The 24,191-nt window shown below is 41.4% G+C and overlaps 1 long non-coding RNA gene and 1 other non-coding gene across 2 annotated transcripts; both read left to right on the top strand.

Annotated features, from left to right (window-relative positions):
* The first annotated feature begins 13,199 nt into the window (after positions 1 to 13,199).
* On the top strand, positions 13,200 to 16,220 carry LOC133040189 (uncharacterized). The gene is made up of 3 exons (XR_009688917.1): positions 13,200 to 13,325; positions 13,707 to 13,860; positions 15,004 to 16,220. It is a non-coding gene; the product is annotated as an uncharacterized LOC133040189 (long non-coding RNA).
* Positions 14,062 to 14,133, top strand: TRNAC-ACA (transfer RNA cysteine (anticodon ACA)). Its single transcript has one exon. It is a non-coding gene; the product is annotated as a tRNA-Cys (tRNA).
* Positions 16,221 to 24,191: the final 7,971 nt, after the last annotated feature.

A 24,191-nucleotide genomic window follows, 5' to 3' on the forward strand; every position in this document is an offset into this window, starting at 1 on the left:
CTGCTATTGACAAGGCATGTTGCATCTTGTACCTGACACTCCAGCCCTGGTCCTGGGAGGGTGCTGCCAGAGTATCGTCTTCACTTTTGTCACCTGGGGAGATGTGGACTGAGTCCCTGAGTGAACCTCTTGATTGGCTGAACTGGTTCACTTGCCTCAGTCCTAGCTCTTCTGTAAGCAGCTGCTGCTGCTGCTAAGTCGCTTCAGTCGTCTCTGACTCTATGCGCCCCCATAGACGGCAGCCCACCAGGCTCTACCTTGCCTGGGATTCTTCAGGCAAGAATACTGGAGTGGGTTGCCATTTCCTTCTCCAATGCATGAAAGTGAAAAGTGAAAGTGATGTCTCTTAGTCGTGTCTGTCTCTTTGTGACCCCATAGACTGCAGCCTACCAGGCTCCTCCATCCTTGGGATTTTCCAGGCAAGAGTACTGGAGTGGGTTGCCATTGCCTTCTCCATCAGTAAGTTGAAGAAGCCTTATTACCTGATATCTCTATAGCTTCTCTGGAAGACTACAACTCTGCTTCCTAACAAGACTTTTAAGAGGAATTCTCCATAAGTAAAAGTGTTTGGATGCTACAAAGCAGCTAAAAAAATATCACTGAGCTCATTTCAACTGCAGTCAGAATGGGAGTAATCAGTCAAGTGTTGGCCATTGACGACATGGCACCAAAGACATTTCCTAGAAGGAGACCGTTTAAAAACATTTAAATATATTTGACTTACAATATTACATAAGCTTCAAGTTTACAACAGTGATTCAATTTTTAAAGATTAAACTCCATTTATAAATATTTGTTATATTCCCTGTGTGTACAATGTATTCTTACAGCTTATTTCATGCACAATAGTTTTTACCTCTTAATTCCCTACTAGGTTGCCTCTTCTCCACTCCCCTCACTGGTACCCACTAGTTTGTTCTGTATCTGAGTATGTTTGTTTTCTTATATTCACTAGCTTTCTTTTTGGATTTCACATATAAATGATATTGTACAGCAGTTGTCTTTCTGACTTGTTTCACTAAGCACAATATCCAAGTCAATCCATGTGGTTGCAAATAGCAAAATTTCATTTTTTTATGGCTGAGTAGTATTACCTTGTATATATGCCTATCTACACACACACCTGTCCATTGATGTAACTGGGTATTATAAAGTCCCCTACTATGATTGTGTTAGTCATTTTCTTCCCTTTTTGTCTTAATACTTGTTTTATGTACTTAGGTGCCCCTATGTTGGGTGTATATATATCTATATACAGTTGTCTTCTTGGACTGATCCCTCGATTATTATGTAGTGTCCTTATCTCTTGTAACAGTAAAATAGTCTATTTTGTCTGATATACATATTGCTACTCCAGCTTTTGATTTACTTTTGCTTGGAATATGTTTCCATCTCCTCACTTTGTCTGTTTGTATCTTCAGATCTGAGGTAAGTTTCTTGTAGGCAGCTTATATACAGGTCTTGCTTTTGTATTCACTCAGCCACTATATATCTTGCAGCATTTGGTTCATTTAAAGTAACTATTCACGTGTGTGTCTTTATTGCCATTTTGTTAATTGTTTGGGGTCATTTGTGTGTTTGTTGTTCCCTTATTCTGTTATCTTGTGATGACTATCTTTAATGTTATGTTTGGATTCCTTTTTTTTTTTTTTTTAAAGATTTTTCCCCCCTGAATTACTTGTATTAACATTTTAAAAACATTTCTTTTTGGCTGTCCTCGTTCCTCACTGCTGCACGTGGGCTTTCTCTAGCTGCGGTGCACAGGCTTCTCATTGTGGTGGCTTCTCTTGGAGCACAGGCCCTCAGGCATGTGGGGCCTCAGTAGTTGCAGCTCCTGGGCTCTAGAGCACAGATTCAGTAGTTGTGATGCATGGGCTTAATTGCCACATGGTACGTGGGATCGTCTCAGACCAAGGATGGAAAGCAATTGCAAGGCAGATTCTCAACCACTTGACTACCAGGAAACCTGGATTCCTTTCTCTTTTGTGTTGCAGATTTTAGGTTTGTGGTTGCCATGAGTTACATATAAATATATGTATATATGATTTAAGTTGCCAATCTGTTAATTTCAAACACATTAACACTGCGTTTTTACTCTTTAAAAGGCCCTTTTCCTTATTTATTTTTGGCTGTGCTGGGTCTTTGTTGCTGCTCACAGTCTTTCTCAAGGTGAATAAGGGCTTACTCTAGTTGTGGTGGTTTCTCTGGCTGCAGAGCAAGGGCTTTATGCTATGTGGGCTTCAGTAGTTGTGGCTCCTGGGCTCCAGAACTCAGGACCAATAGTTGTGGCAAACAGGATTAGCTGCTCTGTGGAGCTGAGCAGGATATGGGATCCTCCTGGATCAGGGATCAAACTTGTGTCTCCTGCATTGACAAGTGGATTTTTCTCTCCCCCACCACTGAGACACCAGGGAAGGCCCTATTCTGGTTTTTGACTTTTTACATCTAATTGTTTTGTGCATCTCTTAACTGTTCATCGTGGATATAGATGATTTTACTCCTTTTACTACTTTGGTCTCTTGCCTTTACCTGTGAGCTTTTTCCTTTTGCAATTTTTATGTTTCTAGTTGTGGCCTTTTTTATTGCTTAGAGAAACCCATCTGACTTTTCTTGTAAAGCTGGTTTGGTGTGCTAAACTCTTAGCTTCTGCTTGTCTGTAAAACTTTTGATCTCTCCATCAAATCTGGATGGGAGCTTTTCTGGGTATTCTTGGTTGCAGTTTTTCCCTTTCATCATTTTAAATATATTGCGCCACGGGAAGTGAACATTGAGTGAGGCAAGGAAAGGGGCTTGGAATATTCCTTGAGTCCTCCCAGTTACCAAAAGGCCGAGTGGAAGAAGATGAACCTACCAAGACAACTGAGAAGGAATAATAAGAAAGGAAGTAGAAAAGTGTTGTATTTCAGAAGCCAAGTGAGAGGGTGCTTTCAGAAGGGTGGCATTGTTACAGGCATTGAATCCTTCCCGGAAGCCCAGAGAGCTGAGACCTGAGAGATGTCCATTGAAGAATTATACGATCTTAAATCTGCTCTTTTCCTTTTCCTCCCTCTGTTACACTGGAACATGAATTATTGTTCCCTCTCAAAGTCTGGGAGATGGGATGTCATTTATTAGTCACCAGATGTACTTATTTTAGAAGGAAAAAAAAAGAATTTGGGTACTATCTGGCCATCATTCTCTAGCACTAAGCAATCCCTTCTGCACCCAGTGCCCAGGCTGTCTTACCGACAGGAAGCCTGACAGGCAGCATATGGGTGCTACAGAAAGATCTCTTCTTTAGCACATTTGCAAGGGGTTGTCATCTATTTGATAGCACTTTATAGAGCATTGCACTGCTCATGCTTACTAGGCTCTGTCAATAATTAGGTACTTCAGAGAAGACAATAGTACATGAGGTAGAACACAGATATGAATTTAAAAGCACATACAAAGCAAAATAAAGAGGCACAATTGATTATAGTCCTGCTTCCTCTCTGGTACTTGTTTCAGCTCTCTAGGATGTAGTCCCTGGAAACCCCAGGCACCTTTGCATGGGTCCCTACTGCTCCCACACTCACACTTCCCCGGACCTGCCCAACACCCACTAGGTTTCAGTGAGGGATCAGTCATTCCTTGACGACTCTGACTCCTGAGTCTGCTTAATAATCTTGAGTGCCCCTGTACCATCTCGACTTCCCTGTCTTCTCACTTATCTACTTGCTTGCTGATCTTCCCGACTAGATGGAAAATAGGAATGTAGGACCTTGTTTATCTTGTTTACTAATTCAGGTCTTTCTCACAACTGCATCCCCAGCACCCAGCATGTAGTATGTGCTCTATGAATATTTATGGAATGAATACGTGAATCAATGATAATGAATAAATCAAGAGCCTTTAAGTACTGACAAGATTCTGTGTAGCGGGATAACTAGAGCTGTGTGGAGAAGCCAGAAGGACTTGTTGGAAGGTGAGGTTCTGTGCAGGCTTTTGGAGGCAGATGGACCCAGATTAGCAGGGGCCAGAGATGCCAGATTAGAGAGTGTTGATACCTTTTGAGTGGGCTGGGGAAGGATTTGCATTGCTGGAGGGAGGTATCTATTTTGGGTTGTAACTAAGTTTTCTAAATATTCTAGGTACCACTGGGAGAGCATGCTCCTTCCAAGCCCGCCATAGTGCGCTATGGTAAGTGGAGGCGTGGAACCAACCCCTACCTTACTCTGCCACCGTGTCTGCAGCCCTGCGTGGTGGCAGTGGTGGCCAGACTGGGGTGCAGGTGCCGAACAACTAGGGCCCAGCTCCCTTGGCTGAAGGGCTCTGTGATGCGAGGGATCCGGCCAACCCTTGGCCACGTGACAGGAGCGCCATCTGCACTCTGGGGCGCCTCGATTTTGCAGCTGCCACAGCCTACTCAGGCAGATTTGACAGAAGCTTAGCAAATAGCTTTTCTAGGAGGTTCGTAAATTTCCAATCTGCTGCGCTACGTTTTTCCCCTACAACTGCCACCAACCAAATGTTAGTCTGGATCCAAGACCCGAAGGGCAATCAGTAAACGTATGGGCTCATCACAGACTTGGAAAGAGGATTGAGGCTCAGGTGGCCCTCTGAATGGACCATTCCTAGAATATGTGTAATTGTCAAATCTTTACCAGCATGTCTGTCTTACGTAGACGTATTCCTCAGATTACATGTAAATTGAATTTATGTTCAGTTTAATTTTAAGCACCAAGTTAATGCAATTTTAAATGTTATTTTAAGGAATTCTGTGCTGAGTATTCCATTTACCAAAGCAAATGACTCTCAATTTGTCTTTTGTATTAATTGTATTTGCTGCTGCTGCTAAGTTGCTTCAGTCGTGTCCGACTCTGTGCGACCCCATAGACGGCAGCCCACCAGGCTCTTCTGTCCCTGGAATTCTCCAGGCAAGAATATTGGAATGGTTTGCTATTTCCTTCTCCAATGCATGAAAGTGAAAAGTGAAAGTGAAGTCATTCAGTTGTGTCCGACTCTTAGCGACCCCATGGACTGCAGCCCACCAGGCTCCTCTGTCCATGGGATTTTCCAGGCGAGAGTACTGGAGTGGGGTGCCATTGCCTTCTCTGATTAATTATATATAAGTGTAGATATATTTATATTTGTGCTTATATCTTCTGTATACTTATGTTAAGAATCATATCTTTTGAAAAATACAGAAAATGTTGACGAGTTTCATACTTAACTTACAAGGCTGGAGAAAATGTTGAGTTGTATACACTACGAGTTGGCACTAAGATGGTCTTCATTGCTATCCATGCAACTTCATCCTCACAAGAAACATAATAAATGCAGAATTGTATAGCATACTGGGATAAATACATTACAGCTAGGAGCCGCATTTCAAATATAGCTTTTTGATATCTTACTACCCAGGGAGATTAAAAGTATTTATGAACTGAAGAACTAGGGGAATTTGTTGCTATTCCTGAACACAATAGAAAAAGACAAGTTGATAAGATAGAAATTTTCTGGAATGATTGTAGTGTCCCCAATCCCTGCCCTGCTCGACTGCAATAACCATTCCTCCCAACATGTCTGTACTAGTTAACAAGCAACTTCTGCTGGAATTAAAGTTTCAAGTGATGTTGAGTAACTTTGGAAGTCAGGGTAATATCTTAGAAAAAACTAAATATCCAAGTTCGTGAGAAACCAGTGATTTGGTCTCTAGAGAATTAGAGGGAATCACAATCTAAAGTTGTGAGCCAAGAGAAAAGCAAGCGTATTTTAAGGTTCTTGGAAGAAGTTATTCATGTGAATTTTTTCTTTAGGATTCATCTCCACATTAGTGCTTCTCGTGGCCCCATGGAAGTGCCTCTAATGGTAGAAGTTCCTCTAATTGTAGAAGGGCCCTGTAGTTCAGCAGCTAATGGCAGGGACCATGTTTAATCTAGTATGCTCAGCTCCCAGTGCAGGGCATGGCACATGGCAGGCTTCTTGTTGAAGAAATGACAGAACAAATGACCAAGTGAAGAGTAGCTGAGGCTTGATAGTGCAGTGCAGTACTCTGTAAGGAGGGGGAGGAAATGGGCATGCACAATTCTATTCATTTAACATGAAGATTACACTGGTATAGTAGTTTTTCATACCCCTGGCAGAAAGGGGTCAAGTCACGTGACTTGGGCAGGATCGTTAATTTCTTGGCCTGATTGAGAAGGGATGTAGAGCGGACAGTGGAGAGATGAACCTGGGCCTGTCACTGGAGCTTTGGATCCAGGTCTTCTTAGAGTCATAATGATTCAGGGTGAGCTGGTTAGGTGGCCCCTTTTTAAAGCAGTGTCTTTTAAAAACGGGTTTAAATTTTATTTTATCTGTACTGTGAGGCATGTGGGATCTTACGTCACTGACAAGGGATCAAACCCATGCCCCCTGCAGCAGAAGCACGGAGTCCTAACCACTGGATTGCCAGGGAAGTCCCAACAACTTTTAAAAGCTTCATATTTTATGTTGGGGTATAGCTTTTAACAGTGTTGTGGTAAGTTTCAAGTGGACACAAAGGGACTCAGCATACATATACATGTATCCATTCTCCCCCAAACCCCGGTCCCACCCCAGGCTGCCACATAACATTGAGCAGAGTTTCCTGTGCAATACAGTAGGACCTTGTCCAATCTTTTGCATTAATTTTTCTCACTCTTTTCCTTCTCTTTCTCCTACTCTTCCTCCCCTGCTTCATTTCTTTATTATTTTTTGGCTGCACTGGGTCTTTGTAGCTTTGCAGGACTTTCTCTAGTTGTGGCAAATGGGGTCTGCTCTTCATGGGGGTAACTTCTTGTGGAGCACAGGCCCTAGGCACGCAGGCTTCAGTAGTTGCAGTTCTTGGGCTCAGCAGTTGCTGCTTGCGGACCCTAGATCACATGGGGCTCAGTAGCTGTGGCACACAGGCTTAGCTGCTCCCTACACATGGGAATCTTCCTAGACCAGGGATCAAATCCATGTCCTCTGCACTGGCAGGTGGATTCTTATCCACTGCACCACCAGGGAAGTCCCAACAACCTGTCCATTTAGCTATTGCTGAGTTTCTGTCACTTACAACCAATATGTTTTGGATAATTAAATTTGCACTTTCTGATTAAAAATGAACATACATGTGCTTTTATAAAAAAGAACAAAGAAACACACATACTCACAGGCCCACACTTAGGTCAAGGGCTCCATTTCTGATTTGAGACAAAGTATTCTCCCTGAACTTCCTCACCCAGCTGTGTAAGATCCAGTTTGGGGAGTGGGCAGGAATCAAATTACTGATGCTAAATGCCACTCTACTTTTGTAGCACCAATTTCAGCAACATCCAAATCTAACACAGTCAGGGAAAAACACCAGGATGCTATCAAACAACATCTCCCATTGGATGGGAAAGCTTCCTGAGTCTGTGGCCTTAGAAAACTTTACCTTTGGAATCTTCCCACTCTAGACAGTGCTCATCTTTCTTTTCTTAGGAGTCTTGAGAAGCTGAAGTTTTAAACTTGATCAAGTCCAATTTATTTTATGACTAGTGCCTTTGTTTCCTAACAAATCTTTGCTTGCCCTAAAGTGGAGAAAATTTCTCCTGTGGTTATCTTTAGACATTTCATTGTTTAAAAGTGTTTAGATTTAGGTCTATGATCCATGTCAATTTTTTTTGTATGGTGTGACCTAAGAGTCAAGATTTACTTACCCCTCCATATGTATACCCATTAGTTTCAGCACCACTTGTTGACAAGACTGTCCTTTTCCCCATTGAATTACCTTGCCAAATTGGCTGAAATTCTATTTTTAGATCCTGTTATATTCTATCATTCTATATATTTAGCCTAGTGTCAAAGCACATATTCTTGATCACTGCGGGTCTTGAAATTAGATAGCACATGTCCTCCACTTTTGTTTTTTCCCAAAACTCCTTTGACTTTTACAGGCTCATTGCATTTCTTTATAGATTTTAGAATCAACTTGTCAGTTTATACCAAAAGGTTTACTTAAATTTAAATTGTGTTTTTAAATATATACAATTTAAGATGTGGCACCTCAACAGTATCAAGTCTTCTGATTCATGGTACTTCTCTTGATTTATTTAGATCTTTAATTTCTCCCAGCGATATTTAGTGTACAGATAAATTTCAATGTAAATTTTGTTAATTTTATCCATTGGTATCTTATACTGTAGATACTGTTGTAAATGATATTTTAAGATTCCAGTTGTTCATTGCTATTTATAGAAATAGTTGATTTTCAAATATTTATCTCATTCTGTGACTCTGCTAAACTCATTAGCTCTGGAAACTTTTTCGTAGATGCCTTAGGATTTTCCATGTACACAAATGTGTCATCTGTAAATAAAATTCATTTTTTCCTTTCTAAAGTCAATTTTTCTTTTATTGTATTGGTTTGGAATTCTAGTACAATGTTAACTAGACAAGAACGGATGCTTTTCTTATTCCTGATATTTGAAAGAAAGCATTCAGTCTTTCACAACTGTGTATGATGTTAGCTGTAGATTTCTCATAGATGTAAGCTTTTTTTAAAAAAAATTATGGGTGGGTATTTTGCCAAATGCTTTCTTTGTATATATTGAGATGATCATATGTGTTCTCTTAGTTCTGTTAACATGGTAAGTTACATTGCTTGATTTTTTTTTTTTTGCTTGATTTTTTAATATGAAACCTATCTTGCATCCCTGGGATAAGTTCCACTTGGTTGTAGAAAAACCTTTAAAAAATTGAATTAGATTGGTTAATGTATTGTTATGAATTTTTACCCTTATGTTCATGAGGGACATTGGTCTATAGTCTTGCCTGTTTTGACATGAAGGTAATGTTGGACTTCATAAAACAAGATGGCAATTGATTTTTCTTCTTTTCCTGAAGAAGTTTGTGTAGGATTAACATCATTTCATCCTTAAATTGTTTGAAAAGAATTCACCATTTGGAGAATTTCATTCTCTGGATTGAAAACTGGAGTTTTCATTTTGGTAAGGATTTTAATTAGGAGTTACTTTTGATATTTTTGTCATTTTTATCTGTATCTCTTTAAAAGTTTCATTTCAACTGAGTGGTCAAATTGGCATGCAGCTGTTCATAATCTTATTTTTTAAATGTCTGTAGGATCTGTAGTGATCTCTTTCATCTTCCATGATATTGGTAATTCTCTCTGGAGTTGATTATTAGAGTGCATGATATGGAAAGAAAGGAAATCTGAGCACAGGATGAGGAATGCTTGCAATTACAAGCACGGGGGTGTGTTGTGGCTCTTCAGTCACTAAGTTGTATCTGACTCTTTGTGACCTCATGGACTGCAACATGCCAGGTACTCCTGTCCTTCACTATCTCCTGGAGTTTGCTCAGACTCACGTCCATTGAGTCAGTGATGCTATGCAACCACCTCATCCTCTGCCACCCACTTCTTCTTTCGCCTTCAATCTTTCCAGCATCAGGTGGCTAAATTATTGGAGCTTCAGCCTCAGTCCTTCCAATGAACATTCAGGGTAGATTTCCTTTAGGATCGAATGGTTTGATCTCCTTACTGTCCAAGGGACTCTCAAGAGTCTTCTCCAGCACCACAATTTGAAACCATGAATTCTTCAGTGCTCAGCCTTCTTTTTGGTCCAACTCTTACATCCATACATGACTGCTGGAAAAACCATAGCTTCAACTATATGGGGACCTTTGTTGGCAGACTGATGTCTCTGCTTTTTAATATACTGTCTAGGTTTGTCATAGCTTTCCTTCCAAGGAGCCTCTTTTAATTTCATGGCAGCAGTCACCATCCAGTGATTTTGGAACTCAATAAAATGTCTCTGCTGCCACTTTCCCACCTTCTATTCACAGTGAAGGGTTCTGAAAAAATGTGGTCTACTGGAGGAGGGAATGGCAAACCACTCCAGTGTTCTTGCCACGAGAACCCCATGAACAGTATGAAAAGGCAATCAGAGGGGGGGTATTTATTGATTATGATAAGGAATACGGCCATGGGAGTGGATGACTGAGGTTTGGCAGAGGACAAAGTCCTTGCAGAAGGGGAGGTCAGGGAGCTGAGAGGCCAGAGCACTGGAAGGAAATCTCCAAGAATAACGATGAGAAGAGTAGTGGAAAGACAATGAGCCTAGGGTTGAACTCTTCAAGGAACAAAGGAAGCAAGTTGGAAGATATGTATGAGGAGCTCCTGAGTAGTTTATTGACATGAGAAACCAAGGAGCTGGGGGCTTTCGGGTGGATGTTGGCGAAATGGCCTGTAAATAACGTCTGATGAGAATTCTGCCCCCTCCTCTAGACTCAGTGGGAAGGTTTTAGGGGAGGTCATATCCTCAAGGGGGAGCCAGATATCCACCACTGCAGCAGGGTGACCCAGCTGATCAGAGAAGAGGGCGAGGGTCTGGGGTTGCTGGCTGAGGGCACCTGGAGTCCCAGAAAACATAGAGGACGATTTAGGGAAGCCTGAGTGTCTCATTTCACACACTGTTGGCTGAACCCAGGGTAAGCAAGGTGCGAGCAGGAAAGCTGGAAGAAAACTAAGGAGCCATAGGAACTGCCGACATGTTTATTCTCTCTGGGCTGGTGCAGCAGCTGCTCCGCATTCTCTCACGGCTGACCCAGAGGACACAGCCATAATGCAGCCTCAAGACCTTTCCAGGTGGAGCTTATAAATGCATACAGAACAAAAGTGGCCTGTGGCTGAGTATAGTCATGTGCATGGGCAGTACTATAGATGATCTCAGCTGTTACATAGCCATGCCATTTCATTATTTACAAAATGTGGGGCAAGAGCGAGAGGCCGTGGGGTGAGAGAGCCTGACTGATGCCATCTTGGCTATGTGCTATTTCCCCATACCAAAAAAAAAAAAAAAAGGATGCAAGAACTACAGGGAACTGAGGGTCTGGGTGCCTAGTGGTGATCTGGGTTTAGCTTTGGGAGGTGAGTGAGACAAAGGGGGATAGTGGCTTGGTGGGATCCTGTTGGGCACTTTTGAAACAGAGGACTTTCTGGGGCCCTCCTGGCCAGAAAAGCCTTTCCATATCCCATTTCTTGTTTGTAGGAAAAAGGCTTTCAGCTTCTTACACATTCCAAACAGTTACTGGTTAGGAGAGTGAAGGAACTCCAAAAGAAACAAAAGTTCAGTGATGGGGTAGAGGCCTGGTTCCTCCCTGGGGATGTGTTAACAGTTTGCTACATATTCTGAGTTATTCCACAGGAACTAAGGCCTCCATCCAGGTAGAGGATGGTAACTTCATGCTGAATACTAGCACAAGGACCCCAGGCTCGTTGGAACCAGAAGGCTGACAATTGAGATTCCTGGAATTGAGCACCCTGTTCCTTCAATACCAACCAGTCAGAGGAGGGTCATTCACCCTGCCTCCCTCTCCCCAAGTTTTGTCTATAAAGACCCCTCCCTGAAGCCTATCAGGGACTTTGGGTCTTTTGAGCATGACACACCCATTCCCCTTACTTGGCCGTTGCAGTTAAGCCTTTCTCTGATCCAAGCTCTTGTGTTAGTTTGGTCTCAGGCACAGAAAATGGGTTCAACAACACTGGATTGGTGAGCCTCAGTGTTGAGGGGGACTCTTGGCCACACATATTGGTGGAGTTAACATTTGAATTCCAGGCACCATGGTAGGAAATATTTTCCCTTCGTCCCCACATTTGTTTCAACGTTTAGCGGATTAATGAGCTGAAGCTGTGGTTGATTTTCTGAAGCCCATGCTGCAGGGCCCACTGAGGATCCACAGCTATCCGAGGCTGGCCTAGGGCACTAGCGCTTCACTACTGCACTCTGCACAGGGCGCCTTACACCGCCTCAGCTGTGGGAAGGCCCCTAATGCCCAGCTCCCAGGCCCACCTCTGTCCCAGCATTTCCTTCTGCTACAAGTTTTATAGAGGTCTGCTCTACTGTTGGCGTTTCTTTTGCTTTATTCCCCTGCTCCTCTTAGGAAGGCTCAGTGAGTCTCTGACAGCTTAACCCTAAGTGGTCTGTTCTTTAACCACTGCCTGCTGGAGTTAAATGCTGTCCTTTCTTTTTCGCTTTCTGTCATTTAAAAAGAGATAGTGTTTTTCATTTTGGCTTTGAAACCTCCCAGGGAGAAGGAAACTTAATGAGATCTGAGTGTGCTCAAGTCATGTAATCGTTGATTACACAAGTCATGACCACCCTCACCTTCCCGTCAGATCATCCCACCCAGGAGAGGTTCCCGTCAGGCCAGCATTCAATGATAAGCCTGATCTGACTGTAACTAGCCTGTCTCACTCTGCTGTGGTTAGTCTTACTTGTGCTGCATCTTCCTTTGTGCATGCTAAGTCGCTTCAGTTGTGTCCAGCTCTTTGTGACCCTATGGACTGTAGCCCGGCAGTCTCCTCTGCCCATGGGATTCTCCAGGCAAGAACACTGGAGTGGGTGGGTTGCCATTTCCTCCTCCAGGGGATCTTCCCAACCCAGGGATCGAACCCTGAATCTCCTGTGTTGGCAGGCGGGTTCTTTACCACTAGCGCCTCCTGGAGAGCGTCTTCCCTTAGTGTCCCTTACGCTGGTTTCATGAGCCAATATGTGCATTCCCTCAGGACACAGACCCCGTCTCATCTCCCCTTAAAATGACTGCATCATTTTACACGAATTCCTGGTGTTGCTCCCTTAAGTTGGTCCAGCTTCCCTAGCTCTTTGGCCCAGTGGTCCTCCAAGTCTACAACTGTTAGTGTATTATTCCCCCAACTGTCCTCACTACAGAGCTTAACAGATGTAGGTTTAAGAGAGCACCTCTCAAAGAATTTCCCAGAGCCCAACTACTTCTAGGGAAGTCATTTCCTTCTTCTCCCTCATTTTCATCTGTTCGATTTCATCGAATGCCAGCCCTGTTTTCTGACCTAGTAACAGGTAAAACTCCCACTTTCCCACTCTATTTCCTCCCTTATGTCAGCCTATCTAATCTTCTGAGATTTCAGCTTTCCTTCAAAGTATTACTGAGCAAGGACTCACTACCTAAACCACATAGAGGCCAAAGTTTGAGGAAAAAGAGAGCTTTATTTCAAGGTCAACTGACACGAGTGACAGGACTCCAAAATCTCTCCTGGATCTGGGGCCTGGGCTTAAATTTAAAGGGTTAGAGGATTTTCAAACTTGGAAGCTGATTGGCTAGTTTTGAATTAGTCCATATGAGTCACTGGTGCTGCTGGAAGCCAGATTTTCCTTGTTGGAGGACTTTTTAAAGGGCTCCAGTTCTAGTTTTTAGTTCCTTGGATTGAAGATTCTTGGTTCTGAGATCATTCAGGAGACTGGGGTTCCCTCTTGTGCATGTGCCATGTTGTTTATATAAAATAACTCCAGGTTTGTTTAATCAACAACCAACTTAAAGAGGTAAAACCAGTTTGAGTTTTATATGGCCACTGTTTTATATGCTGTTTTAAAAGGAAATCTGTCTCCTTCTATTATTTAATTGGCCTTATTTTCATTTTTAATCTTCCACTACCCTGAGTGTGAGAATGAGGCATGTTTTTAAAACTGCTCTTCTTCTTCCTTGATTTCTTGAGAAAAATCTGACTCCTAAAAGTCAGAAGATTTCATGCACAGGCCTTTTATGTTGCTTTCTTATTCTTTGGTTTTATAATAATTTCACTGAACTGTTTTTCTTTCTGTCTCACCCAAGAAGCTGCTGTATTGTCTTTAAAATAAGGCCCCCCATTCTTCTTTGTTCCTTCATTAATAAACACTATTTTCTCTGTCTCTTTTATACTTTAGTAAAACATTATTACACAAAAGCTCTGAGTGATCAAGCCTCATCGCTGGCCAGGGATTGAATTCTTCTCCTCCGGAGGCCAAGAATCCCAGAATCTTTTGTGGTTCAGCAGCAACCTTTCATCTTGGGGGCTTGTCCGGGTTTCTTCAGGACAAGGTAAGGATGCTTGGAGCTCTAGTTCTTTGTTCTCCTAGCAAACATGTTTTCTGCTGTACTTTACTATCTCTATGGTGTGTTTGTGTGAATGACACCCCCTGTGCAAAGCAAGTGAGGAGCCCTGCTCTGTGGTTCCCAAGTAACCTCATCAGCTTATGGCAGAAACACTGTCAGGGGTTTATACCGACCTGTGAATGGACTTCCCTGGTGGCTCAGACGGTAAAGCATCTGCCTACAATGCAGGAGACCTGGGTTCAATCCCCGGGTCGGGAAGATCTCCTGGAGAAGGAAATGGCAACCCACTCCAGTATTCTTGCCTGGAAAATCCCATGGACGGAGGAGCCTGGTAGCAAAAAGTCAGATACAACTGAGCGACTTCATTTTCACTATCACTCATAGATGAGACCACAGTCTGGGTCCCTGAAACTCCACACCACAGGTGGAGTTTATGTCTACAAATCAGAGCCCCCACTGAGCCTCTTGAGCCTGTGGTGACCCTACAAGACGTTAAATTCGGTGTTCACCACCTAATCTCTTGGCACTGAGGACAATTTAAGACAGTCTAAGAGGAGAAATGAATGCAGGGCAGCTCATCTTGTTTTTGATCGTCTCTGTCTGGTGCAATAATTTAAAACCAGAACCACACTGCTGCTCTCCAGCGATAGGAAACTAAGCTGTGTCAGGGTACGTGGACTGGAAATGAGGACTCCTGGCCGTGTGACTTCAGTATAAACTGGCAGGACCACTCTGTAAAGTTGCAGTATTTAGTGAAACTTAGGGTCCATCTGCCCTTCAACACAGAAGTTGCTGTCTAGACAAAATTCTCATGTAAGGGAACATGAGAACATTGTTCTTGGAGAGGAGTTGGAAGCAACCAAGGCTCCTCCATTAAGAGGTGGATAAATCAAGTGCAGCCCAAGATATACGACACACAGTCAGATGTTACAAGCTAAGACTAGATGATTATCGTGCAGCATAGAGGACTCCATAAGACATAATGTTGAATGAGAAAAGAAACAGGTACTGTCTATGCACATTAAATACTTTAGAATAAGGTTGTAATGGAAGGGGGAGGGAGTGAGGGTGGAAATTAGGGATTTGTATTAAGCATTTTTTTTTCATTCTGATGTTCATTTATTGCAGATCTTCTCAGAGTTTTTGGTACATTGTGCATCTCCAGGAGGACCACACGATATGAAACTTTTCTGAAACATGCTTTCTTAGAAGGCTTTATTTTTGTGTAAATCTAGCATCCTGAGAATCATAGTTGGGGACTACTGTGATGGAAGAAGATAAGCCGGTACATGAAACAAGTAAGAAAATCTTGGCTCACAGAGAAGGGACTTTAGAAATTCATCTGGCCATTTCTCAACTTTCATTAAGGAAGGTGTTGTCAATGACACAATTCAAGACACACATGGAGAACTGAAAATAGGACCTTGGTCTTCTTTCGTGTAAGACAGCACTCTACTACATGGTAATATTTTCTGTAAATGCTTAAGTAAGCATTGTAAAAATTGTATTAACTATACTCTGTTATGGAGAAGGAAATGGCAACCCACTCCAGTGTTCTTGCCTGGAGAATCCCAGGGACGGGGGAGCCTGGTGGGCTGCTGTCTGTGGGGTCGCACAGAGTCGGACACGACTGAAGTGACTTAGCAGCAGCAGCAGGCTCCGTTAACTCTAGCGTATGACCTGTAGCATTACATTTTATGGCATTACATTTACTTTTTGATTTTTTCTTTAAAACGTTTTTGATTTTTTCTTTATAGAATAAATACAAGGTGGTTAGGTTTTATGGTTGGAAGTTAGCCTATTTTTATACAAATTTCCTAAACTACAAGTTCCATCAGAGTTAAATAGTTACCTTTTGGTATACTTTTCTTTTTGTCATATCCCTACTGATGTTGATCCCCAAGTCATATTTTAAAGGTTAACTCTCTATTTTTCTTCATTTCTATCTGCTTGGGATAATTCTGAAGGAAAAAAGAACTTAAATTGAAAAACGAGTCCTATCTATAGTAACAACTCACTTAAATTTGGGGGAAAAGAAGAAATTATGAGGCAAATCTTACATAAGCATCATGAGGATTAATGGAGTTAATATACATAAATTGATTGGAACATTACTAGCATAAACACTATATATAAGAGTTTGTTAAACAAATGAAATAAAAAATTTAAAAAGCAAGTAAGACATTGGTGAAGTGATGACCATTTCCTATCTACTCTCCAATAAATACAAATTCCACAGAGGACTCCAAGAGAATAAGTAGTTTTCTGCTTTTTATAGTAAAGAAAGAAGAGTCTTTTGATGCTATTTTTTTTTTTATGCTATTTTTTATAACCAAGGAAAAAACTCCCCCAAATCTCAAAGCTTTAAATAAAACTATTTTCTTTGAAAAAGACTTGTTATTTCTTGGACAGAAAAATCAAGTGGCTTTCATTACTCACTAACAGAGAAACCACATGATTTGAGGGTAAAAACATTGCCTATTAAAACTGAGTTGTCAGCCGGCTTTCTTATTTTGAAGGTGTTGGCTCAGTCAGCTTTTAAACCACATTTTATTCCGTAAAACCTACATTTTCTTCATGTATCAGAAATGACATTAGGTGGAGAGCTTCCGGAATTTACTCCATCAAATCTTGTGAGTTACATCTTAAACTATTCTCTACAGTGACTTCTAGTTAATATTATGTGTTTGTGGCATAACTAGTAATTGAGGAGGAAGAAAATTCCAGGGGTTATTTTCTGCACAAACATAAAGAAATTTGTGGAATTTGAAAAATTGGACTGAGAATATTAAAATCATAATGTAAATCTATTACGTTTCCCATCACCTAGCAACATTTGTCATCATAAGACTTTTGATGGCAAGTTTTCAAAAATAGATATTGGGAAATCCAAAGTCAAGTTTTGATGAATATTTTATTCTGTGTCTAAAAAAGGCATTCTTAAACCACCAATTCTTTCTGTGAGAAAAAAATTCTACCCTACCAAAGAGATCATATTTCAGAGAGAATAATTTGGGGATTCCAGGGATCTCAGAAACCATCAAGAGGCAAATAGAGTTATACAGTGACCACAAACCCTTCACTGCCTTGGAGAGAAAATAGCAAATGTATTTTATAAGGAAAATTAATTTTAATATGTCAAGTTTCACTTCAGTGGATCTTGCTTATTTTTTTATATTTAATGTTTTATGGAACTAGTACTATGAAAATGCCCTTTTTATATGTATAATATTTCAAAAGCCTTTAAGGAGAATGATGTCTTCTGACCCATGAATCTAGACCCAGCATTCTATTTCTCATATGTTACTAAATGCATTTTGTAATTTAAAGGAGTTTATTGAACTTGGAAAATTTGACAGAAGATAATAAGGTAAAGAATTTAGTAGCTCTTCTTTAACATGAATAAAATATGGCCTTAAAAATATAGATTCTCAATCTTTTTGGAGATGGTACACCAAATTGTCCTGGAACAAGGAGTGGCAACCCACTCCAGTATTCTTGCCTGGAAAATCCCATGGACAGAGGAGCCTGGCAGGCTACAGTCCATGGGGTTGCAAAGAGCTAAACACGACTGAGCACACAGCACACACCAAATTGATTGATTTTATATCTCTGTCTCATTCACGCCACTTTAATCCTTCATAGACATGCTCTCTGAAATTTTTTTCAAGTTTATTTTGTTTGGATAGACCCTGATAAAATAGTTTTAAAAAACCATCATTTCAATTGTTGAATATATCCTGAGTAGATTTCAGAGTTAAACCTGTATATGATCAGACTACTTAAACCATGCTTTCCCTACTAATTTGCACTGGGGATCTCAGATTTCTTCAAGCCCTACCACTTTTGACTATGAGTATTCTGCCCCTTTGGGGCTTCTCTGGTGGCTCAGACAGTAAAGAATCTGCCTGCAATGCTGGAGATCTGGGTATAATTCCTGAGCTGGGAAGATTCCCTTAAGAAGGGAATGGCTACCCAATCCACTGTTCTTACCTGGAGAATTCCATGGACAGTGGAGCCTGGTGGGACAGAGGAGCATGGGGTAGCAAAGAGTCAGACACGACTGAGCGGCATTAGTTGCTCAATGTTGGTATTAACCAACATTCTGCCCCTTCATTAGCAAAACTATTTCAATTTAAACTTCAAATGGAGAGCTATCCTGTCTAAACATTTCAGCTACACTAGAGGATTTTTCTAATTCTTTAAAATCCTCTGGTGCTATTTTGATTTTTAACAGCAACAGTAAATTTTTATTACTTTGCAAGGCCCTAAAAAGTAAGAGTTGTGGTATTTCCTTGATTCTCAGATGCCCTGATCATTTAAGGGAAACTTTTGGGGAACTATACATCTGTAACATGAGATCTCTCTTAACTTCAAAAAGCTAAGTTGTGGAAATAAAGTACAGCTTATAAGAAATTATAGTATTTGTACTGACATGGAAAAACATCTGATACATATTTTTAAGTGAAAGAAGCAAGTTACAGAGTAACATGTTAGCTAATATAACAAATAGACCCCTAATGTACACAGTAGAAGTGTAATTCTTGTTCACATCACAATCCTGAGCAGGTGAACATGTTCTTGGGTTGACTCTCCTTCAAGTAGTCATGTAGAGGTCAGGCTGAAGAAAGTGTCATCATCTTCAACATGTGACTGCCTCCTTCCCAACCAGTTAGAAGCATTGTATGCATGAGAGGTTTCCATGGCCAGGCCTAGAGGAAGTGCACATCAATTTTGCTCCTGTTCCATTGGCTAGACTTGGTCATATGACCACATCTAACTGCAAGGCAGGCTGGGAAATGTATTCCAGATGTGTTCTCAGGAGGAACAGAAGAACACAGATTTTATCCTAGCAATCTCTTTTGTGTGTATATATGTATACATGTCTTACCTTCAGTAAAAATGGAGAAATGCTAGCTGTATTACTCAGGCTTTCCTAGAGAAACAGAACTAATAGGAGATCTCTGTCTCTATCATTTCTATCCCTAGCTCAACTCCCCTGGGAATCAAAATCACTGCTGTTGAGAACCACTGACTTAATCCCTATGAATTTCAATTTCCTCATTGGTAGATTAGGGATAATATTTTTCTGGTATAACAGTAAGGAAGGCAACATTAGCTTTTATGATAAACAATCCCCAAATCTCAGTGGCTTGCATGCTAAGTCACTTTAGTCGTGTCTGACTCTTTGTGACCCCATGGACTGTAGCCTGCCAAGCTCCTCTGTCCACAGGATTCTCCAGGCAAGAACATTGGAGTGGGTTACCATGCCCTCCTCCAGGGGATCTTCCTACCCAGGGATCAAACCCACGTCTCTTATGTCTCCTGCATTGGCAGGTGAGTTCTTTACCACTAAGCCACCAGGGAGTAAAAGTTTATTTTTCGCCTGTGTTCTACCCAGGTGACTATTTGTGGTCTCGTAGCTTTCTCTGTGGAAAAATTCAGGAGCTGGGCTCCTTCCATTTTGTGAACTACATTGTATGCCCTCCTCTAACTAGGTCTTTGGAATCTTCTCTATTCAACTGAGAGGTGGAGAAAGAGGTAGGACATAGCAAGTGGGGGATTATTATGGGCCAGGCCTATAAGTAGCACATATTTCTCCAGCTTCCACTCCATTTGCCAGGACTTGGTCACTGTTAGACACCCAAGAGAATCGGCATAAAGGTTTGAATAATTTGTCTTCTGATTGTGGAATGTATATGTGTCTGGGTGACTCAGGTTTCTCTCAGTGGACAGAACAAAAGAAGTGATATTGACATTGACACTGGAACTTCTTTAGAAGAATGAAGGATTTCAATCCAACCACCATTTAAAGTCTCCTGCAGGTGTCTCTGTGAGTTTACAGGGACAACTGACGGGTAGTCAGAGTATCCTCGAGTTTTTTTGCTTGATATTCTCATGGAAGCCCGTGGTGCACAAGTCCTCGAGGGAGGCTACTGGCCTCTGCTGATGCTGGTGACTCTTGTGAGAGCAGGTCTTATGCCGGGAGGATGGCCACTGCAGTTGTTCCCTGCAGCTTTACAGCCCCTGCCAGTTCCCACTGGTATGTTGTGGTTACAGAAACGGAGTGATGACCCCTCTCTCCCAGCTTGGCTGTGTTTGGCTGCCACAGTCTCAGTGGTGTCAAGAATTTCACCAGAACTTTCACTGAAGCTGCTCCTTTGGCTTTCTGTCCTAACCCCTCTCTCCACAGGAGGTAAAAATCTCCTGCACAATTACCCTGCACAATTGGGAAGAGCTGGGCAAGGTGAGGAGACTGTGGCAGGGACAGAAACTTCTCATTTCCTTCCTTTTCTCTGCTACATTAGTACCTCTGGCCCTTCAAAAACTCCTCTCATGATCAGTACATGCAAATAGATGCCACAGGGGTCACCAGCCCACCAGTTCTGCATCTTGGGTTGGCTCCACCAGGACTGTTATGTATATATTAGATTTATGTTTATGTTAGATTTAGCACCATCTTTCCTGAGAATCCCAGAGTGCACTCAAAAGGGATGACGCTGCCATTAAGAGCATCTAAATGAAGTGGAAGACATTACAGGGTAAGAAGGTGGCATCTATTGTGTCTGCCCAGTGACAGAGACTTACTGCTGATTTAGTTCACGGGAACTTCAGGGCTCCTTGAGCTGAATAATACTTTGGTTACAGTATATGAGGCACACGTGATAAATCAGATGCTATTCACACTTAACTAAAGCTGTGGCTTTCTAAAATAAATCACCACCAGCAGCGATTTTGGGGAAATTAAGCCACCCACTTCATTTGTCTGCTCACTCACCCGTCCTCCGATTTAGAATGGGTACTTAAGCTCTGTCACCTAATTAGGTTAACAAGTGTTTTTAGCGAGCTCAGCTTCTTACCACCTGTGATAAAGATCATATTTGAGATTTTTAAAACTCAAGTAGGAAACTTGGGGTTTCGCTTTGCTGTATTCAAGTCTATTTAGCAGACTGTAAATTTAGTCTTTTGGTAAGAAGGATGAAGGCAGTCAGTTACTCTCCTGCTCTCACCCAGGACGGTTTCTTTTGACCCATGGAGTTAATTGTCTCTACATTTTAATTGAGTTGGCTACCTTCCAGACCTCTGTGATAACAAATAGGATAACATTTTGGAGTATTTCTGTGAGGAAATACTGTTTCTTGATGTCTAAGAGCAGATTTTTTTTTTTCTTTTAATAAGGAGAAGAGTTTAAGAGAAACGTATGCATGAGTGAGTGAGGGTGAACATATGTGTGTATGTGCGTGTCTGCATATATATGAAAGTGAGTGTGAATATGAGTGCATGTGTGTGTGTGAGTGCTCGTATGTTTGTGCACATTGGTGTGTTAATGTGTGTATACATGTAAAAATATGCATGTTTGCATAAATGTGTGCATGACCTTGAGTGAGCGAGAAAGAGAGCAAATAAATGTTTAGAGAACTTTAAAAAAATCAAAGAGCTGACTGGCCTTACCTGGATCAGCAAGCCTGCTTTTGGAATCCTCCTAATCAAGGGCTTTATCTTATCTTTCACATGCATTTGAGTCTGTTGGCTTATTTTCTTTGGAAGAGAATGGAGTCTGCTTACTCTCGGAGGGCTCCTAGGTATGTGTTACTCTTAGGGCTCTTTAAGAGACAGGAAACAAGTGGTTTCCCCCCACCGCTGCCCCCATGGATTAGTCTGCATTCATATCAATCTTAACACACAACCCTGCATCCCTTGTCCCTAGAATAAACAAACAAACAAAGCTGGTTTCTACTACCACTGAGTCTGGTCAATCCTGACACTAAAAGTTTGAAAGAAAAAAGTGAAAAAAGGTCTAACACTTTCTGAGTATTTATTATTTGACAGGCAACAAGTTAGCCACTTTACAGGTGAAGGAATGAGGCTGAATGAGGTTAAGTACTGCCCTAAGGCACACAGCTAGGAAGTGGTAGGGCCGAGATTAAAATCCAGTCTATATCCTTTCCACTAACCACATTGCCTTGTGACATCCTGGGGGAGACTCAGGAATTTTTTAGTTTGTGCCCCAAAATCTTGGTCAACACTTTGGTTAGATCAAATGTAGCTCAAATAATCATAAAGATCTTAAAAAAATAATAATAAAGGGAAGAAGAGAACTTTAAAAAAGCAAGCTCATAGACTCTCCCTCTGCAAAAATTGTGTAAAAACCAGCAAAAACTACAATAACAAAAACAACTCACCCATACCAAATAAACAATGATGTGGTTACAAATTCATGCCACAAACTTCAAAATTAGATGGGAAAAAAAAAAAGAAAGAAATGGGAGATTCTGGTGCAGCTCAGTGAGGCCTCAGTCAGAATTGTTACTGGGGAAAGAATGTGAGTTAACAAACTCTTGAGGCTTGTCTGATCCCCCTCTGTCTGGACAAAAGTGGTCTGAGGGAGTGAAGAGGAGAAGCACAGATGTGTCACAGAGAGAGTGGAGGAGACTCACCAGCCTGAGAGAACAAGCAAGAAGAGTCAAAACAAATAACCACACACAGTAGTTGTCCCAGCAACAAATAGAAACTTAGCATTCTGTTGTGGGTTTTTTTTTTTTTTGGCTCAGGGGCATGTGGGATCTTAGTTTCCTGACCAGGGGTTGAACCCATGCCCCCTGCAGTGGAAGCATGAAATCTTAACCACTGGACCACCCGGGAAGTCCGAACTTAGCTTGCTTGCTTTATTTTATTTTTTGGCCATGCTGGGTCTTTGATGCTGCTCAGGGGCTACTCTCCAGGTGTGGTGCATGGGCTTCTCACTGCGGTGGCTTCTCTAGTTGCGGGGCAGGGGCCCCAGGGCTTGCGGGCTTCAGTAGTTGTGGCGCCTGGGCTCTCTAGCACAGGCTCAATAGCTGTGGTGCACAGGCTTAGTTGCTCAGTGGTATGTGCGATCCTCGCAGACCCGGGATCGAACCCATGTCTCCTGCCTCGGCAGGCAGATTCATGACTGAGACACCAGGGAAGCCCCGAACTTAGCATTCTTGAAGACAAAAAAGAAAATAAAGGAGGCAAGATGCTTAGGGGGATCAGGAAGCCAGTCAGAAGAGAACGGGACTCTGAGGCAAAGTTCCTCTCCTGGTATGGGAACTGTTGACACAGGGCTGACTTCACAGACACCTTCCCCTTTCCTCATCTGGCTTCTCGCTTGGGAGGGGAAGTGGAAAGGAATTCTCAGGAAGGTAGATGGGTGAAGTGAGGAAATGAACAATTTGGGGGTGATGTTAAAGCATAATAAGCTCTGGGGCTCCCTCCACAAGGGATAGCATTACCTCGCTGGGTGGAACAGAGCCTAGGAACAGATTTTTAACAAAATTAACAACAAAATAAAAGGAGTTAAGAGTCTATATATATAAATTTTTTAACAGTATAGAAAAAATTTTTCCTAAAGGCCAAGCATTCTTGTATCATAGACTTATTTTTTGCCCCATTCAGGTGCCACCTGTTCAATTACATACACAATATTTTCTTTAAATCAGCTTACTTTTTAAACCTAAGAAATTTGTTTTAAGAGGAAACTTTATATCACCTAAGTTGAAAACCAATATAACTTATCAAAGTAGAATAAACTAAAATCATGGAAATAAATGAACATGGTTAAATTCTGTCTCCACATTGTCGCCTATTAAATGTACTGAACCTTAAGGCCTACTCTCTCTTTGTTAAAAGGAAGAGTAGATATCTTTGGAAACATGTTGAAGATATATGAGAATTGATTGAGACTTTCTCCTTGATTTAACCAGAACTGAAAGACAGTGAAAAGGAAATAACTTTCCCGCTATGTGATTTAGTATTATTTAATTCTATTTTCAGGTACTAATTGAGAAAAGTTGACAGAAAGGAAAAGGCCTGAGATAACAGTAAATACAAAGCAAAAAGGCTGGGAGACCAAAGCAATCAGAGAAATAATATTTGATAGTAATCAAAAACTCTCTCTTGCTGTTTTTTTTCCAGTGGGGAGGATACATGAGGTTAAAATCCACCAACCGAGTGACAAAATTAGGAGTTGAGAGCATGTGGTAAAGAAATCTCATGGTACACATTTTACTATTTAAATATGTAGCTAAGACTAAATAATCTTGGGGGTTTTCTTTTGAAATATCAACAGCTAGAGTCAATTAAGACGTTCTAAAAGTGAAATAGATAATTGAGAAACTCTACTTCTTAAACTTTCCCTCTTGTTTTTCTTAACTATGAGGGGATTTTGTTTCTGTGATCTATCGTTGCATAAGAAACTATCTCAAAACTTAGTGGCTTAAAACACAACAATCTTATATTTGATCACAATTTGGCAACTTGGGCAGAGCTCAGAGTAGGGACAATTTATCTCTACT

This window comes from Dama dama, chromosome 20 (assembly GCF_033118175.1).
Source record: "Dama dama isolate Ldn47 chromosome 20, ASM3311817v1, whole genome shotgun sequence".
Taxonomy (NCBI): Eukaryota; Metazoa; Chordata; class Mammalia; order Artiodactyla; family Cervidae; genus Dama; species Dama dama.